Source organism: Stenella coeruleoalba, assembly GCF_951394435.1.
Source record: "Stenella coeruleoalba genome assembly, chromosome: 5".
In the NCBI taxonomy this organism is placed as follows: Eukaryota; Metazoa; Chordata; class Mammalia; order Artiodactyla; family Delphinidae; genus Stenella; species Stenella coeruleoalba.
In genome coordinates, this window is record NC_137150.1 from 115,782,298 (window position 1) to 115,801,514 (window position 19,217).

The 19,217-nt window shown below is 37.5% G+C and overlaps 1 protein-coding gene and 1 long non-coding RNA gene across 2 annotated transcripts in view; one reads left to right on the forward strand and one right to left on the reverse strand.

Moving 5' to 3' along the window:
- Positions 1-16,840, forward strand: part of LOC307186757 — an 83,933-nt gene extending 67,093 nt beyond the window's left edge. Inside the window, exon 5 of the long non-coding RNA XR_013828458.1 lies at positions 15,245-16,840. This is a non-coding gene — a long non-coding RNA (uncharacterized lncRNA). The remainder of the gene's footprint in view (positions 1-15,244) is intronic.
- The window catches only part of SAMSN1 (SAM domain, SH3 domain and nuclear localization signals 1), a 135,986-nt gene that overhangs the window by 53,972 nt on the left and 62,797 nt on the right, over positions 1-19,217 (reverse strand). The gene's annotated exons all lie outside the window — the stretch shown is intronic.

The window sequence follows — 19,217 nt, forward strand, 5'->3', positions numbered from 1 at the left end:
TTTCTAGGAAATTCCATTATTTTTCCACTAATTATTCTAATAAATATTTGCTTTTAACTATAATATTTTGTTTTGGGACTTCCTTGGTGGCACAGTGGTTAAGAATCTGCCCGCCAATGCAGGGGGCACAGGTTTGAACCCTGGTCCAGGAAGATCCCACCTGTCGTGGAGCAACTAAGCCCGTGTGCCACAACTACTGAGCCTGCACTCTAGAGCCCACGAGCCACAACTACTGAGCCCACATGACACAACTACTGAAGCCCATGTGCCTAGAGCCCATGCTCTGCAACAAGAGAAGCCACAGCAATGAGAAGACCGCGCACCACAATGAAGGGTAGCCCCCGTTCGCTGCAACTAGAGAAAGCCCGTGTGCAGCAACGAAGACCCAACGCAGCCAAAAATAAATTTATAAAAAAAAAATTTTTGTTTTGTAAAACTTCGTATTGTTTCCTTTCATAACACTTTGTTCTTTTTTTAAATACAGGAGTAACAATTAATGAAATCAATTAACATGCAACGATATGGATGAATATTGGAAATACAATATTAAGCGAAAAGAACATTTCACAGAAGAATTGCATATAGCATGATGCTCTTTAGAAAAATACATACACAGTATAAAAAATAAAGGAGTGAGGAACATAGCTTTTAGTGTAATGATTTACTTGGGTGCAGAGAGTCAGGGGATGGAATGGGGGGTTAGTGTAAATGGGTACAGGTTATTTTTGAGGTCTTAGCTTTTACTTCAAGGGTATATTTTAATAGCAATACATTTTAAAAACTAACTAAAGAAAAGTGAGGTTTTGAGAACATTCTATTCTTAATTTTTGGAAAGGAGGTAAAATGTAATGGTTAAGAGGGTGGACTTTAAGCTGATTACCTGGGTTCAAATCCTGGCTCTGCCATTTGCTAAGATGTCCTTGGCTAGTTACATAGCCTTCCTATAAAATGGACATGATAGTAGTGCCTACCTCAAAGGAATTGCTCTGAGGATTAACGACACTATTATAAAGTTAGTAGAAAAGTGCCTGGCGTGTACTAAAACACTAAGAACTAAAATATAAATGGAATAAGTTCTCATATATCTGAGGTTATTAATTACCATTTTTATAATTTCCTTCTGTTCCTTTCGTTGTTTTTGTCTCTTTCTGATTTCTTTGACCACTGTTTGCTTTAACCACTGTCTTTCATCTTTGAGGCTTTCTTCAAATGTCTAGTGATTTTTGGTTGTTGATACATCACTAAGAGTATGGTATAAAAATCCTGACTGGAAGCTCTGTGTAAATGGGTGGGCTTGTTAAGTGATCAGGCAGCAAGAAGCCTTTTTATCAGGAGAACCCTAAATGGCAGCTTCTGAAATTCTGTTCTCTGAGATCATTTAAGTTCTGCAGGTAATAATCCTCCCATGTCCTGGATGGGCTGTGAAGGAGCAGGTTAGTTTCCTTGCAGGCTTCAAATGCTGGGGCTCTGAGGGACTCTTTGGTGCACACTAACTCACTTCATTGCAGCATCCTTTTCTGCAGGTTCTGAGATTGCCTTGCTCCAATCCTCCATTCACCTTCCATCATCCCAAACATTAGTTGGCATCTCTTCTCCTATCCTTTTACCAAATGTCTTTGTATTTGTGGGTTTGCATCTTTTTGGTAAATGTATATAGATGATATGCTACATTTAAGCAAAGTCTAGCTTTGCCAACTGTTCACATTTTTATCACCTCCAACTCTCTTCTTTAATTCTGCCCTTTAAAACATTTGTGTTCTTTATCTTATTTGCTAAACTCCTAATTACATGAAGCATGTAGCTAATTACATAAAACTGATCCCTATCACTACCACTCCAACCTTATAATTTTTAAGATTGACATAGGACATGGCTACTGGTATGACACAGTAGGAAGAAAGCAGGTAAAAATATGAAGCTTTTCAATAGAAATCCATTTTCACATTTAAGTAATTGTGTTCTCTCCACATTTTCAGATTCTTCTCACAAGCACAGAAATACAGTATCCTGTGAAAATAGTTTGCCTTTTCATTCTTTATAGATAGTCTAAAACAATAAGAAATGTTTTTATTAAAAATCTTCAAAGTAATTTTTAAACTAAGAATATAATCCAGTACCTCCTGAATTATGCCTCATTAGGCTAAAAGGAAATTCTGTTCATAGTACAATACTGACTGAACAAATTGAACTAACTTTGCATAAAAACATTTTTAAATTAATTTTTATCAGATCATAGTACATGTACAATTAAAATCCTTTGTTTTTTTTCTCTAAGATCAGGTACAAGACAAGGATGTCCACTCTTGCCACTTTTATTCAACATAGTTTTGCAAGTCCTAGCCCCAGCAGTCAGAGAAGAAAAAGAAATAAAAGGAATCCAAATTGTAAAGGAAGAAGTAAAACTGTCTCTTTTTGCAGATGACTTGATACTTTACATAGAAAATCCTAAAGACACCACCAGAAAACTGCTAGAGCTCATCAATGAATTTGGTAAAGTTGTAGGATACAAAATTAATATGCAGAAATCTGTTGCATTTCTATACAGTAACAATGAATTATCAGAAAGAGAAATTAAGGAAACAATCCCATTTACCATTGCATCAAAAAGGATAAAATCCTGCAAATAAACCTACCTAAGGAGGTTAAAGACCCATACTTGGAAAACTATAAGACACTGATGAAAGAAATTGAAGATGACAAAAACAGATGGAAAGATACCATGTTCTTGGATTGGAAGAATTAATACTGTTAAAAACGACCATACTACCAAAGACAATCTATAGGTTCAATACAATTCCTATCAAAACATCAATGGTATTTTCACAGGACTAGAACAAATAATTTAAAAATTTGTATGGGAACACAAAAGACCCCGAATAGCCAAAACAATCTTGAGAAAGAAGAATGAAGCTGGAAGAATCATGCTCTCTGACTTCAGACTGTATTATAAAGCTACAGTAAGCAAAACAGTATGGTACTGGCACAAAAACAGACACATAGATCAATGGAACAGAATAGAGAGCCCAAAAATAAACCCATACACTTATGGTCAGTTAATCGATGACAAAGGAGGCAAGAATATATAATGGAGAAAAGACAGCCTCTTCAATAAGTGGTGCTGGGGAAACTGGACAGCTACATGTAAAAGAACAAAATTAGAACGTTCTTTAATACTATATACAAAAATAAACTCAAAATGGATTAAAGACCTAAATGTAAGACTGGATACTACAAACTCCTAGAGGAAAACATAGGCAAAACAATCTTTGACATGAATTGCAGCATTATTTGGGGGCGGGGGTGTCTGTCTCCTAGAGTAAAGGAAACAAAAGCAAAAGTAAACAAACGGGACCTAATTAAACTTAAAAGCTTTTGCATAGCAAAGGAAATCCTCAACAAAACAAAAACACAACCTGAATGGGAGAAGCTATTTGAAAATGATATGACTGATAAAGGGTTAATATCCAACATATATAAACAGCTCATACAACTCAACATCAAAAAACATCAAAAAACCCAAACTACCCAGTTAAAAAAATGGGCAGAAGAACTGAATAGACATTTTTCCCAAGAGGAAATATAGATAGCCAACAGGCACATGAAAAATGCTCAACTTCACTAATCATCAGGGAAGTGCAAATCAAAACTACAATGAGATATCACCTCACACCTGTCAGAATGGCTATCATCATTAAAAAGAACACAAATAACAAATATTGGAGAGGATGTTGAGAAAAGGGAACACTCATACACTGCTGGTGGGAATATAAACTGGTGCAGCCTCTGTGGAAAACTGTATGGAGGTTTCTCAAAAAACTAAGACTTGAACCACCATATGACCCAGCAATCCCACTCCTGGGTATGTTTCTGAAAAAAACAAAAACACTTATTTGAAAAGATACATGCACCCCAATGTTCAGAGCAACATTATTTACAATTGCCAAGGTATAGAAGTAACCTAAGTGTCCATCAACAGATGAATGGATAAAGACAATATGCTATGTATACCCAATGGGATACTACTCAGCCATAAAAAAGAATGAAATTTTGCCAATTGCAGCAACAAGGAAGGACTTGGAGCACATTATGTTAAGTGAAATAAGTCAGACAGAGGAAGACAAATACTGCATGATATCACTTATAAGTGGAATCTAAAAAATACAACAGATTAGTCAATAAAACAAAAAAGAAACAGACTCACAGATATAGAGAACAAACTAGTGGTTACCAGCAGGGAGAGGAGCAATGAGTGTGTGAAACTTTTGGAAATTGTAAAGCACTATAGAATTTAAAAAATCTTTCATTCCATTAAAAAATGTCGGCTTTAAAATACTTCTAAAGCCATAAAAAATCCCCTGCTTAATTCGTACTTCTTTCCCCAGAAGCACAAGAGGAAGGTAGACTACGCTGATCAATAGACCATGATTTCCTCTCTTTACCTGTTGAAGAAAAATGTATTAATAAAATACTCCTGGTGAGATATATATGAGCTTCCTCAGGAAGTTATTCTTACACAGGAAGTACAAAATTATTTCTATTTCCTTTCTACCTTCACTCATTGGAAAAATTTATAGCAGATTCAAGAGTGACCAGATTATTTTTCATACCTTAACATTTGAAACTATGCTAAAGCTGTAAGAGATAGTAACTGTATAGCCTATTACTTAATCAAAACCCCTTATGGGACCTTCATCCCTTCAACTTTGTAATTAAGATGGAATACTTTAATTGCATATCAGTTTAATTACAAAAGAAATGAATAGAATATGATTGTAGTGAAGGTTTTTAATGTAAAACTGTATACAGCAAAATCAAATTTCACAGTGTCATACATACATACACTTAAATCATATGTATGCATATATATGTATTTATATGTATGTATACATGTGTATATATGCATGTATATATGTGTTCATTTATATGGAATTCCATCTTTACCTTTTAATACAAAGAGTAATGGAAGAACTTCTTAGGAGACCACGTATGATATAAATAGGTAGACATTGCCCACCCCAACCCAACACATACAGACTGAGGTTTCCACATAAAGTGTGAAACCACAGCAAGACACAGGTCCTCAGAAGCCTTCTTCTTGAGAATTCTTCTGCATTCTAATTTTAAAGCATTTGTATTTGTCATTTCTGGGAAGGGAGAAATCAAGTGATCATTTACAGGATTTTACAAGTATGTTACCCATAATTCAATTCTATTTTCTTCTCGAATATGAAAACTTTCCATAACTTTTGCAGCTATACTTGTGAGAAAGGAAAATCTGTTTTTTCTTTGTCAATCAAGTAGTGTGGTGAATCAAATAGCCAAGTTAACATCCGTGTCCAGCAGCCTAAGAAAACTAACTGATTAATTGAAACCTAACATCTATTTGGAAGGAAATAGGATTCCCTGTTTTATTTTCAAGGGCATGGGATTCTAGACCCTCAAAGCAGCCACTGCAGCAGTTACACGCTCTGGTTACTAGTCGTCTGCTGAGCAAGCCTGGCTTGGGGTCTGCTTTTCCTCATGTCACCCTTCTCTGGAGGCCCTGTGATGTGATGAGAGTGTGTGGACTTTGGAAGACTGACATAGGTTTGAGTTCAGTCAAACTATATAAACTTGGGCCCAACATTTGACCTCTCCAACTTTCAATTGCCTCATTGGTAAAAGGGGAAAACAGTATTTCCTCGTGTGATTATTGTTGGGATTAAATCAGACAATATATATAAAATTCCTGATACATAGAAGATCTTAACAAATGCTAGTTTTATCCCCTCTCCTTCAAATACATAGTAGAAAAGCATTAGATTTCTAGGCTTTCAAGTCCTATTTTCATTCTACATTGTGGTCACAGTGTGACCCAACTTCTTGGGAACACGTCTAGCCTCTGGTTTCCAATGCTGGTACATGTGCCATGGCTAGTTTAACCTGCTGTTCTCTCATTGTCACATGCTATAATGATATTTGAATATGCTGTTTATCCTCAGCCACCAACCAGGGGAAATTTCTACAGAAGACTTCAGTTCTGCTTTCAGTTAGATTTGGTGATAAGCATTTAAGTGTGGATTTGTAATTGCACTTTGAAAACAAACTCCGTACTTTCTCATGACCAGGAAGGCCTGGACATCTATGGCCTTTGCCTGTGTGGGCCACTCTCCTTTCTTTCCCTGATCCAGTCATGCTGGTCTTCGCTCTGTGCTTGGACACTGTTCAGTTCTTTTGTGTCTTGGTCTTTTAGTCAAGCCCTCTCTTTTGTTTGAAGTGCTCTTCCCTTCCCTTTCACATGACTGGCTCCTTGTCATTCTTAAAGCATCGGCCTCCATGTCACCTCCACAGAGGGCTTTCTCCAACTAAATATACGTAGGTGCTTGACCTTTTTTTTAACTGCTTTTATTTGTTTGTTTGTTTGTCTCGGTTACCTAGAAGGTAGAGGCCACCCCTATTGCTAGCACTAGCACAGTGCCTGGCACAGGGAGAGGTCAGGAAGTGTTTGTTGAATAGATGAATAACTCAACTCTATAGGTTTGTGCAGTTTAGGCCATTTCTTTGGATTAACAAGTATCAGGATTGAAATCTCAGAATTAGTACCCCTCAAAACCAGAAAGGATTGTGGCAGGCAGAATAACTGTTTAACTAGACATTATCAGAAAAAAATCTTGCAAAAATTTTGAAACACACAGACTATAAACCGCTTTCAAAAAACTCTCTTTTATGGAGAAATCAGTGAGATATGTCAACATACCTTGCTAATGAAGATAAAGATCTATTATTTTTTTTAACATCCTTATTGGAGTATAATTGCTTTACAATGTTGTGTTAGTTTCTGCTGTATAACAAAGTGAATCAGCTATATGTATACATATATCCCCCTCCCCCTTGCGTCTCCCTCCCACCCTTCCTATCCCACCCCTCTAGGTGGTCACAAAGCACTGAGCTGATCTCCCTGTGCTATGCGGCTGCTTCCCGCTAGCTATCTATTTTACATTTGGTAGTGTATATATGTCAATGCTAATCTCTCACTGCGCCCCAGCTTCCCCTTCCACCTCCCCATGTCCTCAAGGCCATTCTCTACATCTGCGTCTTTATTCCTGTCCTGCCACTAGGTTCATCAAAACCATTTTTTTTTTTTTTTAGATACCATATATATGTGTTAGCATACGGTATTTGTTTTTCTCTTTCTGACTTACTTCACTCTGTATGACAGACTCTAGGTCCATCCACCTCACTATAAATAACTCAATTTCATTTCTTTTTATGGCTGAGTAATATTCCATTGTATACATGTGCCATAACTTCTATATCCATTCATCTGTTGGTGGACACTTAGGTTTCTTCCATGTCCTGGCTATTGTAAATAGAGCTGCAATGAAGATTTTGGTACATGACTCTTTTTGAATTATGGTTTTCTCAGGGTATATGCCCAGTAGTGGGACTGCTGTGTCATATGGTAGTTCTATTTTTAGTTTTTTTTTTTTTTTTTTGCGATACGTGGGCCTCTCACTGTTGTGGCCTCTCCGATTGTGGAGCACAGGCTCCGTACGCACAGGCTCAGCGGCCATGGCTCACGGGCCCAGCTGCTCTGTGGCATGTGGGATCTTCCCGGACTGGGGCATGAACCCGTGTCGCCTGCATTGGCAGGCGGACTCTCACCCACTGCACCACCAGGGAAGTCCTCATTGTGGTTTTGATTTGTATTTCTCTAATGATGAGTGATGTTGAGCATCCTTTCATGTGTTTGTTGGCCATCTGTATGATCTATTATTGATTTATATCACATTTTTTCTTAAGGCTGAACATCTTTTAACATAAGTTTTTACCACAACAGCTTTCCAATAAAGTGTTTATCCTGATGTTATTATGCACATGGGAGACCTAATTTCCTCTTCTACCAACTCGGCTCCTGATTCTAGGACATCTAATTTTGAGCCTAGGATCTTTCCTGCAAAGCATTCACTGGAGTGAAATATCTTCTTTCTTATTGAAAGAAATTATATTGGTCCCATCTCCACTAAAATGCTGGCCCCATAATTCTCTAAATATTAAAGCTTGACTTGAACTTGTTAACTCATCGTTGTGGAGATGACACTTTAGAAAACTAACACTTCTCCTTTGAAAGAGAAAATAAACTTTCTTTACAAGATGATAAATACTTAGGGGAAAATGTGTATTTTTTTTTTTTTCTAGCTCTTAGCACAATCAGTCAGTATGTCATATGGTTCATGCAGAGCCAACTTCTTTATTTCAGCCAGCAAAGGTCATCTCCTCCGCTGACAATCAGCAGGTGAATACAATCCACCTGGAGATGGTACCAATTTGGAAACTGTAGAAATCTGTTGCTAGTCTTTAAGCCATCACACCTCTGGCCATCATGAGTGTAGCAACCCTTAATATGCTTTAACGCCTTTCCTGTGACACACTGTTTTGCCCTGGAGAGACAGATTTGGCAAAAGCCCTCTAGCAAACAAACAGAGAAGACTAAGTGGGACTTGAATGCCCCACAGGTGTAAAATATTACTTCTTGACTCTTCTCATCATTCTCGTTGTATTCCAAGATATGGACGTGGGGCCCTATCTTATTTGTTTAACAAATATGTCTTGAATGTCTACTGTGGGCCTGGCAGTCTACCAGGTTTCCAAAGATGGAGAGGCATGGGCACTGCCATCTAAGAGTTTACAGTTTAGTGAGAAGACAGACCAATAGAGTGACAATTCAACATAATGTGTTTTGTATCAACCCAGGGTATATGAGCAGGGAAAGCATAGAGGGCACATTGTTAATTTGTCTGAAGAAATAAGGAAAAATTTTACTAAGGAAGTAAAACTCTCAGGAGTACTTGACATAATAATGAGCTAAACAGGAATTTACCAGGCAGACAAGGGGAAATGCAAGGGGATTCCAGCAAGAAGAGTATATGAGGGCAAGAGGCATGAGAGTGTTTGGTATGGTCTGGGAGTGAGGAGTAATTCCCCACAGCAAGTGGGTGTGGGAAATGAGGAGAAAGACGGATGATGGGTCTGGCAGGTGGCTTAAGGCCAGACTATGAAGGATTTGGAGGCCATGTGTTATGGGTTGAATCGTATCCCTCCAAAAAGCTATGTTGAGGTTCTAACCCCCAGTACTTCAGAATGTGACCTTATTTGGAAATAGGGTTGTTTCAGACATAATTAGTTCAATTGAGGTCATCCTTGATTAAAGTGACCACTTAATCTAACATGACAGGTGTCCTTAAAAGAAGAGGGAATTTGGACACACACATGCACAAAGGAAAGTCTACATAGAAACTCACAGGGAGAGGATAGCCATGTGAAGATGAAAGCACAAATTGGAGTTATGCTGCCACAGGCCATGGAAAACCTGGAGCTACCAGAAGCTGGAAGAAAAAAGGAAAAATCCTTCTGTAAAGGCTTCTGAGACATCATGGCCCTGTCAACACCTTGATTTTGGACTTCTAACCTCCAGAACTGTGAGATAATAAATATCTGTTGTTTTAAGCTACCCAGGGTGCGTACTTTATCATGGTAGCCTTAGGAAACTGATACAACATGTTAAATAGTGTAGATTTGAATGTAATGGGATCATAATTTATATGGGTTGGAAACTACTGAAGCAAGAGAGCAACGCGACCAGATTTGTGTGTTACAGAATGGGTTCTGGCTGAAATGTGGAGCACAGATTAGAGGTGGGGAATGGAGAGAATCTGCAACATTTCCGAAGCTTATTGACCAATATAGTTCCTCAGTACCTCCTCACCTACGAAACAAACAAAAAGGATCACCCTTCTACTTCTCTCAGTTTGGCCCAAAACATTATATTAGAGCTCTCCTGTCTGCATAACATTACCTGGATAAAGAAAAGGGCATACTTTGAAATTCAGTCCTACCAGATCACTTTATTTAGTGATGGAAATGTCACAATGAAGACTGACAGTACTAATACAATAATATGGACATTTGAAATGATGTTGATATTGGTATTTTGATACTGATTTAAAAATTCAGTTAAAAAATCTTAGAACCCTGAAATGAATAAAATTAATTTTCCAGTAGCAAGCCATTTAGGTTCCCAAAATTGTTTCCTTTGCTCTTTATCTTAGTTGCAGAATCTCGTTTATATCCACATCTTGAAATGTCTATTCCTGTACACGTAAAAAATTTGTTAAGAAACACACTATCACTAAGATCAATACTAAGGAAACTAGACTACAGCTGTTATTTCTGTTAAGGGTATTTCCTAGAAATATCATGAACTGTGATAACTGGCAGCTTTGATGCAAGAAAATGACTTTTCTCCAATTGAAGTAGGTGGTATTCAAACCTATGACACTTACACTTCTAAGGCTACATACTATTTAGCTGTTTTCAACCTCCTGAGACACAACATGTCATACTTGCATATATGAGTAAATAATTTAATGAATATAAAACACATCTCCATATATCTTTCATCTCATTTACTGAATACCATAACTGACAATGTTACAAAAATATTAATTATATGACATAACGCAAAATGTAAATTATGTTTCTAATTGTATTATATTGAAGAAACAATTTAATGTCACTTCCGTTTTTAAAAACATGAAGCACAGAGTACAATACATTTAAAAATCAGTGAGATTATTAAGACTCTAAATAAACATGAAAAACTTGTGAACACAAGTTAATATTCAGATGTCTTGGACACATGTAAAATCATAAAATTCACTTGGGAAAGTTAAGGCTGAGAGAGAAGAAGAATGTTGATTTAAGGAAACAGCTAAGGGCAGTACTGGATCTAAGGACAGCACTGGCCTCTTCATTTGTCATTTGTCATGAAAATGTAGTGTGGAACTATTGTCATGTGACCTTCCTCCCCACTTATTAAGCCATGGGTACACAAACAACAGGGGTTTTCGATTAGTTGTTCCTACAAAATGACATTTTAGAGAGGTTGGAGGCCTTAAATGGTATTGTATGACAGTTTCTTACCCTGCAAAACAGGAAAGAACAGATATAAAATATTTGGGAGCAGTTGTGAACATGGATATTGATAGAGGAGTGCCTTGTCTCTCTGTGATTGACACATGTATCAGCACCCATAGCGGTAGAACTACCTAAATAGGAAAAGACTGAACCAGTAATACGGGCACAATTCAGAGTGGTAACAAAAAGTAAACCCAAAATACCCTATGTCCACATGGGAGGCTGAGTTAAGTATACATACCCACTGGCATTCATTCATTTTTTTCATTCCTTCTTCCAAACACCATATTTTACTTCCTACTGTGTTGCCTAGCATTGGAAATTATCTTCATTTTAAAAATTGCCACTTTGCATATATTATTTGCACTTTAGAAAGAAGAAGATGACTAGTTCTGAACCCATGCAATTGATTTCAGATCAGATCATCTAAGAGAGAAAATATTGACTTGAAAGAAGAGTTATATGGATACAGTTTAGAGTTTAAAAGCCAACATTTTGCATACTCATATATTCAGTCTAGTTTGTTATTAAAGTATAGAATGAGACAAGAAGAAGATAGAGTTTTGGAAGAGGAAAATGAACAAACATTTATTGATAACGCTGCTGTAGAGCATTACATCTCAATCCTCTTAACAACGTATAAAGTGTTATTATCTCCCGTTTTACAAAGAAGAAACTGAGGCACAAAACAGCTACCTCACCTAAAGTCAGAAAGGTAACAAATGGCCAAGAATTGATCTCAGGGCTGACTTCACGATACTACACAGCCAAACCTTTCATGTAGAATAAAACTCACAAACAAATTAAGGAAGAACACAGCAAGCCAAAAGCAACCCCACTCATTTCTTTAGCAGTCAGCTATACATATAAACCTTGGTTTTGTAGCTAGAGAATGGGCCACCTCCCCTTCTTCTGCTCTAGTCCCTTTTCTCACTCTCTATTTTGTAGTTCTTTTCCAAGGCCTCACTACACTGTCACTTCCTCCTAAGGCCCCAAAGGAGTATATTTCAGGAGCAGTCAGAGAAGGAAATTGAGGGCAGAGAAGGGTAACTCAAAATCAACCCAGTAGGAGAAGTTGTAGCAAACACATACTTACCAGACAGCATGCAGGCTTTGAAAGAATGGAAAAAGGACTGAGGAGGTAACTGAAATTGAGCGGAGGTGATAGGGAGAAAAACAAAAGGGACACACCACAGAACATGTAAAGCTGAGAAGAAAACACATTTTGATTTCTGTATACCATATAGAAGTCCTGGAAAATGTACTGAAAATATTTCAACGATTCATCCTCTGTTGATAAAGTTAACATTTACTCTGGGAGCAATACTGAAAAGTTGAGAGTCAGTAGTAAAGTTCAAAAGTAGGTCAATGAACTCAACAAAATTCTTCATTTACACCTGCATCTATAATTACCACCCTGGTCTTGAGATACAACTTTCTAAAAATGTATTTGTTTCCTTTTAACTTTGGTTCCTGGGGTTCTTGGTCACCATTAATATGCCAGGCAGGGAGCTAAGCACCTTTACATAAAACATCTCTTACCATCTTAATGATAAGTCTGGGAGAAAGGCTATATTTTTCCCGCTACACCGAAGAAACAACTGGGACTCAGACAGTAATGTGATTGTGTATGCCATGGATTCCAAATTTAAACTCAGGATTTCTTCCTTTAAAGTCTAATGGCCTTCCCCTTATACTGTGTTGCATAAACTTCTAAACGTCACCGTGAGTACAATGCTAGCCATACGAAAAATGCAAAAATATTCTGTGGATGCTAGCGTTTACTAAATGTTGGAGATTGATAGGTTTTGCTTTAAAAGGAAAGCTAATGTACATTTGCCAGTGGGGTGGAGAGAGGGCAGAAATCTAGACAGTGGAAAGAACAGGGACATATCACAGTTTATTCACTTCCAATTCCATACACGCAGACTGAATTTCTAGTTAGTTCTGTTACTGGTAAAGACATAAGCTCACTCTTCTAACAATTTGCCTGGATACAAAGACCAGAATGTTGCTTGACAACTCTTTGGCAGTAACCACATTTGGGCTGTGGTTCCTTTGGCTGAATTTAAATTCAGCTGTATTTTATTCAAGGGAGGCTCTTTCCCACTTCCATCTGAACTGAATTAATGCATAATAAATACAGGCATCAAATTTACTAATTGCGGTGAATAAGGATATCCAAGGGTTACAGACTGTCAGGAAAAGCACACTACAGAACCTAAGCATTCAATTTCAAAAAGCCTTTTAACATACATATTTCAAAAGTATCAGCTTTGTTACCATTTCACACCAATGATTTTTATTTCCCAAACCTATTCTGACATTTAAAGGAACATTAAGAAAAAATACATATTGCATTATCTATGGCTACCACCATATAATGCCACTTAAAAGTTGGTTTAGAATAAAGATAAAGGCAGAGGAAGGTTGGCTATGGTGAATCAAATGAAACCTTTTTCACATATTTCTTTTTGAGTTATGTTAGTGTTATATGATGCAAAGAAACACACACACACACACACACACACACACACACACACACACACATACACACACACACACATACCACCTCAAGATCCCATTCAAACCTATCAACTTGGTTCAAACATCTCAGGATTTAATGATCATGACCAAATGATATTGGAAACTCTTACTAAAGTAAATGGGCTCTGTAATTAGCAAAATTGGACATTTTCTTTGACTCTCTGACAGAGGGAATGATTTTTGTTCCTCAGCAATCGGGTAGAACACTGTGTTAAGGGCCTTAGGTCATAGAGGAATGTTGGCAGAGAGTTCCATGCCACTAGAACAATAGGAAGGCAATCCACTAAAACATCTGTATTAAGGAGTTGGCAGAAGAGACAGTTGAGAAATGGGAGCATAAAAAATGAAAGTCACCCATAAATTGGGGAAAGTTTCACCAATGAGTAAGGTGAATGGTTTTTACCCAGCTTGGATATTAAGCTCAAAAGAAAACAACAATGACCCAGTTAAGAAAATCACATTCTATTTAGAAAGTGACTTAAAAAAATAAGTATTATCATAAGAGCTATTTATATTCAAAAGCATTTTGTAAAACCTGGAAGATACATAATTGGCCTGGTCATTTGTTATACCCTCTGTCCAGGGGTTTTTCTACTCTGTGATTTACCAAAAGTCCCAAACACTCTCTGATAGGAGTTTCAACCAAATCAGTTTGGAAAGCACAAAACTATTTCTGGGGAAATATCAGTGGCACCCACTAAGGGCTCTGTACACTTCCATATAGGCTGATCACAGGAGTCTTTAGCACTGAGAATTCCCAACGGCTGCCCAGTGCATTCCTTTGTTGTGTTCTCAGTGTGAGATCCCTAAAGTGACTTGACTATCTTATAGGTATGGGACTTGGAAGACTTTAAAATCCCAGCTTGGCCCTGTAACAGGGCTTGGGCAACTTCCTCAACCTTCTGAGGCCTATTACCTCATTTGGAAAATTGAATTATCTACTTTTTGGGATTGTCGTGTTTATGAGATTAAATAACTTCTGAAAGTGATATACATATGAGAGCTTCTCAAAAAGACTTCCTGGATTGGTGAAGGTGAAATTGAAAAATCAGGGAATTCTTTTCTTCTATGCAGAGATGATTCTCAAACTTTGGTGAACATAAAAATATCATCTGAAGAGTTTGTCAAAGAATGTTCATCCTAGAAATTCTGATTCAGTAATCTGGAGTGGGCAGACCTTGGTAACAAATACCGTAGGTGATTCCGATGTGGTTGGTTCATGAAACCACACACAGAGAAATAGTTTTAAAACATAATACTCTAGCCAGATTTTAAGGCAGATTGTTTTATTTGGAATCATCAGACATACTGTGATTCTTTCTTTCAATGTCTTTTCTCTCCTTCAAATCTTCAGGCTTCCAAACCCTCTAATTCTCATCTAGAATGAGTTCCCTAAGTCCCACTCCTAAATAGAAGTATATCAAGTTTTCACATCCAAGCAGCATTGAGTTCTAGTAAGCATGCAATGGCAAGACATCAAGTTAGAAGAGCACTACACATTTGCTCCTGCCTATTTATTTTAAAACTGGATAAAAATAAATTAAAAGGTGTTCACCATTTTACATATTAAAATATAAGGCTCTGAGTTTGGGAATATTTTCATGGGAATCAGGTCCTATTCCCTAGATGATGGCTTAATATAATTCACAACTGCTATTTATTCCTTCACAAAGTTGATTCATGAATATTTATCCTGGACGAGATCTTAGTGGTTACCTAGTCTTACCTATTTGTTTTACAGCTGAAGAAATCGCAACCTATACCATCTGGCTTATCCTCCAACTCAGAATCTTCACCAACGAAGAAGTTTCCCATCCGAGGGAATCCTAATCGAGAAGCCAGTCTACGCTCAGAAAAATTTCCCCACTGAACCAAGCTTTGTTATCCCACGTCAGAAAGGAATCTGGTATCTTAAATTACAGTCATAAATCCTTCATATAAATAGAATGCAGGACATTTGGGTTAATTTCTTTCATAATGCCTTAACTCATGGGATAAAAAAGTAGGATCATAGATTTATTCCACAAAGGAATACACTCCTCCAACAGAATAAAGTTACCTTTTTACTTCAATAATTGAAAGTCTAGCATTAAAGAGCATTAAAAAGTTATTTGCTCTGAATAGAGATTCTCTGCCACTTTCCATCGTAAAATCTGAATGCTCTTTGGGTAATTGCTGCTTTGGGTTATTTCCCCATTTTCTTTCCATGTGTACAGAAAATTTAGAGCTGATGATATTTTTAATACGAATCTTTATCTGCTGTTTTCACAGATTATTTTTGCACTTTTCAGAGTGTGTTCTGCTAACCCAGGCCCACACAGCTTGCAAAGATCCCCAGAACTCTTTCCTCTAATTCTTTTCACTCTTTATAAAGCTTTGAAAGATATTGATTCTGCAAATGTTGAAAAATTAACTTATCAAAAAATAGCACACATAAAATGGGGACTGGCGAACGAAACCCTAAGAATATTGTTTTAACTGGAAATTGTACCATTAACTGCTACAACTTACTGTATTCCTGTTATGGCTCTTTGTGATATATTTATCACTGTGTGGGAACAGTTTAATCTACTCCAGAGAGAGCAGTAGGAGGTCTCAGTGGCCTCAAAATATGATGGCCCTCGCCACAAACAACTGATCTAAATTTCTTGCAGGTGGCAGGTCTAACTTTTTTCCAAAAGGAAATAACCCTTCTCTAAAAGTCAAATTTGTTTTCAAAGCTGCTGTGGTGTCTTTAACCACTTCTTTTTCTAGTTTTTCAATTGACAACTTGTCATGACTTACGGTGGGTTGCATCAATCATTCTGGGTTCTTACAGAAAATGTTTTGTGGTGGTGACTATCCCATGCAAGAAACTAAGTTCCCTTTGTGGGTGACTGCGTAGGTACCTCTGATTTCTTGCCAAATCATCCAGAATGCCACAAATCCATTAAATCTCTCCACAGGGAGGAAAAAAGTTCCCACACCTTAGAGAGAGAATTTATGGGTTCATTTCAATCACCACAAATGAAAGCCACCCTTAATATTCATTAGAGATTTTTATGGTGGCAATATGCATTATCTATTCCTATGCCCCTCTGAAAGGCCAATTTCCCTTGAAACCTTGCATGGCTCCAAGCCACTCTTTGTAGAAACCATGGCCTATGTCCAAGTGGAGTCAGAGGGGGCAAATGGATGAAATTTCCTTATCCATTGGTAATGATTCCGTTAAGCCATTGTGGTGGCTATGAGCTTCTAAGTTTTAAAAATGAAAGGACAGATTTGGAATGTACAGTCATGTCACTGTATCACTTCTCCGTCGTCATCTGTGACCACATGTCCTAAAGTGAAAGGGGCTTTTTGGTTTGCATGACCAAAGATGGCTTTCAAAACTGACATTTCTTTCCTTTGGAGAAATGTGTATACTGGGGACCTAAGTCTACGAGCCTGAGACCTGTTCGTCTCTTCTTTTTCTACCACTACCGTTCAAGTCACCATCATCTTGCATCTATTTTTCTCTTCCAATCTGTTTTCATCACTGTATGGAAAGCACTCTTCTCAAAATAAAAACTTAAGCATCTAAACAAGAAACAAACAAACAAAAAACACAAGCCATTAGCTTAAAACACTTCTTGCATAGCTCCCCCTTGTTTTAGGAGATGAACAACAAAATTTAGCATAACCTATGAGGCCGTAAGTGGTCTGATCCTCCCTTGTGCCTCATCTCCTTGCTTTTCTTGTACCGCATCTGTACTTACCTGTGCCACAACTTCTTGCTCTCTCTCCCCGCCATGCTGACTCTCATCCTCCCTCCTTTTGGCTAGTTAACTCCTGCTTTTTACATCAGATTTGAGCTCAATCATCATCACCCCTGAAAGTGTATCCTGACTCCTCAGCTGGATCAAATCTACCTATATAGGCTTCCATAGAGCCACGTGGCTCTCATAGCTCTCATCAAAGTTACCATTTCATTTTTATTTGTGTGGTTATTTCTATTTTTGTTTCTGATTGGACTATGAGGCTGGCAGTGTTTGTTCTGCTCAACATTGTATCTTCCTCACCTGGAACAATGCAAATACTTCAAAACAAATTGTTGAGTGAATAAATAAATGAGTTCCTGACTTTAATCCATTTTGCACCCTGGCTAAAAATCCTTTTCAGTGGGTGAGATGTGGGCTTCAGTTTGGGTTGGGCTTGAGGTGAACTGCAAAAAGGCCATATTTCTAATCTAATTATTCATCAGTGTGGTTGCGTTTAATAGCTGGGAACCATGAGATGCATAAAGATCTTACACTGAATATTCATAAGGGCTTTAAGGGTGAATTCAACCAGTTGCTTTACAATTTCATAGGAAGGCAAGGGGACATGAATTTCTTTCCTTCATTTTTCATTCTCTTATGAAAAAGGTGTGTTATGCCTGAGAGTTATCTTCTGACTCTAAAATAAAATGCCATGACCTGCATATGTGATATGGCTATGACAAAATATATGAAAGGAGTTTTAAAAAGCTAAAATTGTTTTACATATGTAAGACACTGCTGATACGGTGATAATTTGGAAAGTCAGAAAAGGGCAATGGGGAGCCCAGTACGTGTACTCTGAACCCCACCTTCTTTTTGTCTGCATGTCTCAGAGATTCACAAGCGTGGGGTCACCAGGGCACCTCCGAGAAGCTATAAGCGGGGTCTCACCCTACCCAAACTAGGCAGTTCTGGCTTTCTTATCTATAGGGAGAAAATTGGGCAAACTATACTTATACATTTTAAAAATTAGTGAAAATTAGTAAATGTACATTTACTACAACATTATCTCATATGATACAAAATTGCTGAGAATTATTGATGGTGAGACTCTGACGTCAGGTGTGACATCTTTGTGGTCCCACAGCCCAGAGAAATACCTGACGTATCGTAGACATAATGCTGTTTTTCACTGCATGAAAGGTAAATAATTATAAACACATAATTAAAACTTGTAATTAAATAGTACTAATCATCACTAGAAATAGTAGCTCTTCTTCATTACGTTCCAACTGTGTGTCAGGTATAGTTAAACATTTTGCATCCAATTTTTACAAGAACTCCACAACGAAATCTTCATTATGCCTATATAGATAAGAAACTGAAACTCAAAGAATTCAAGTAACTTAGGAATCACACAGACAGTAAGCAGTGAGGCTACAGTTCAAGTCTAGGCTTCTTCGGCTCCACTACTCTTAGTTTCCACCATGTACAGCTCCTCTTTGCCACCATGTTTATTTTTCTTTCTGCTGAACTATTTAAAGATAACTTTGTGATAGGAAAGGTCTGGACTGAGAATTAGGAGGTTTATGTTCAGTACCACCTCTGCCATCATCTGCTGTGGGACCTCAGGTAATTCACTTAACCTTCATGCGCCTCAATTTCTCCATCTGTAAGATGGCAGTGATGTTTTGCCTAGTTCACAGCGCCAGTATAAAATGAAATGTGGGAAAAGTTATATTGCATCTCAAAGGCAGGGACTCTATTTATTAAGTGATTAAGCCCCTATCTTGAATTGGCACTTTCAAATGCATCATTTCATTTTATACTGAAAGTTGGGAACTAACGTCTTCATTTTTCACAGATGAGAAAGTGTAGATACATTACTAGCCTAATCTCGAAAGTTACGAAGTCATGCTCTTTGCAGGAAAACGTTGGACTCTTACTGATTTGGGTTTAAAATCTAGTCCTGCAACCTACTGTTACATTACATAA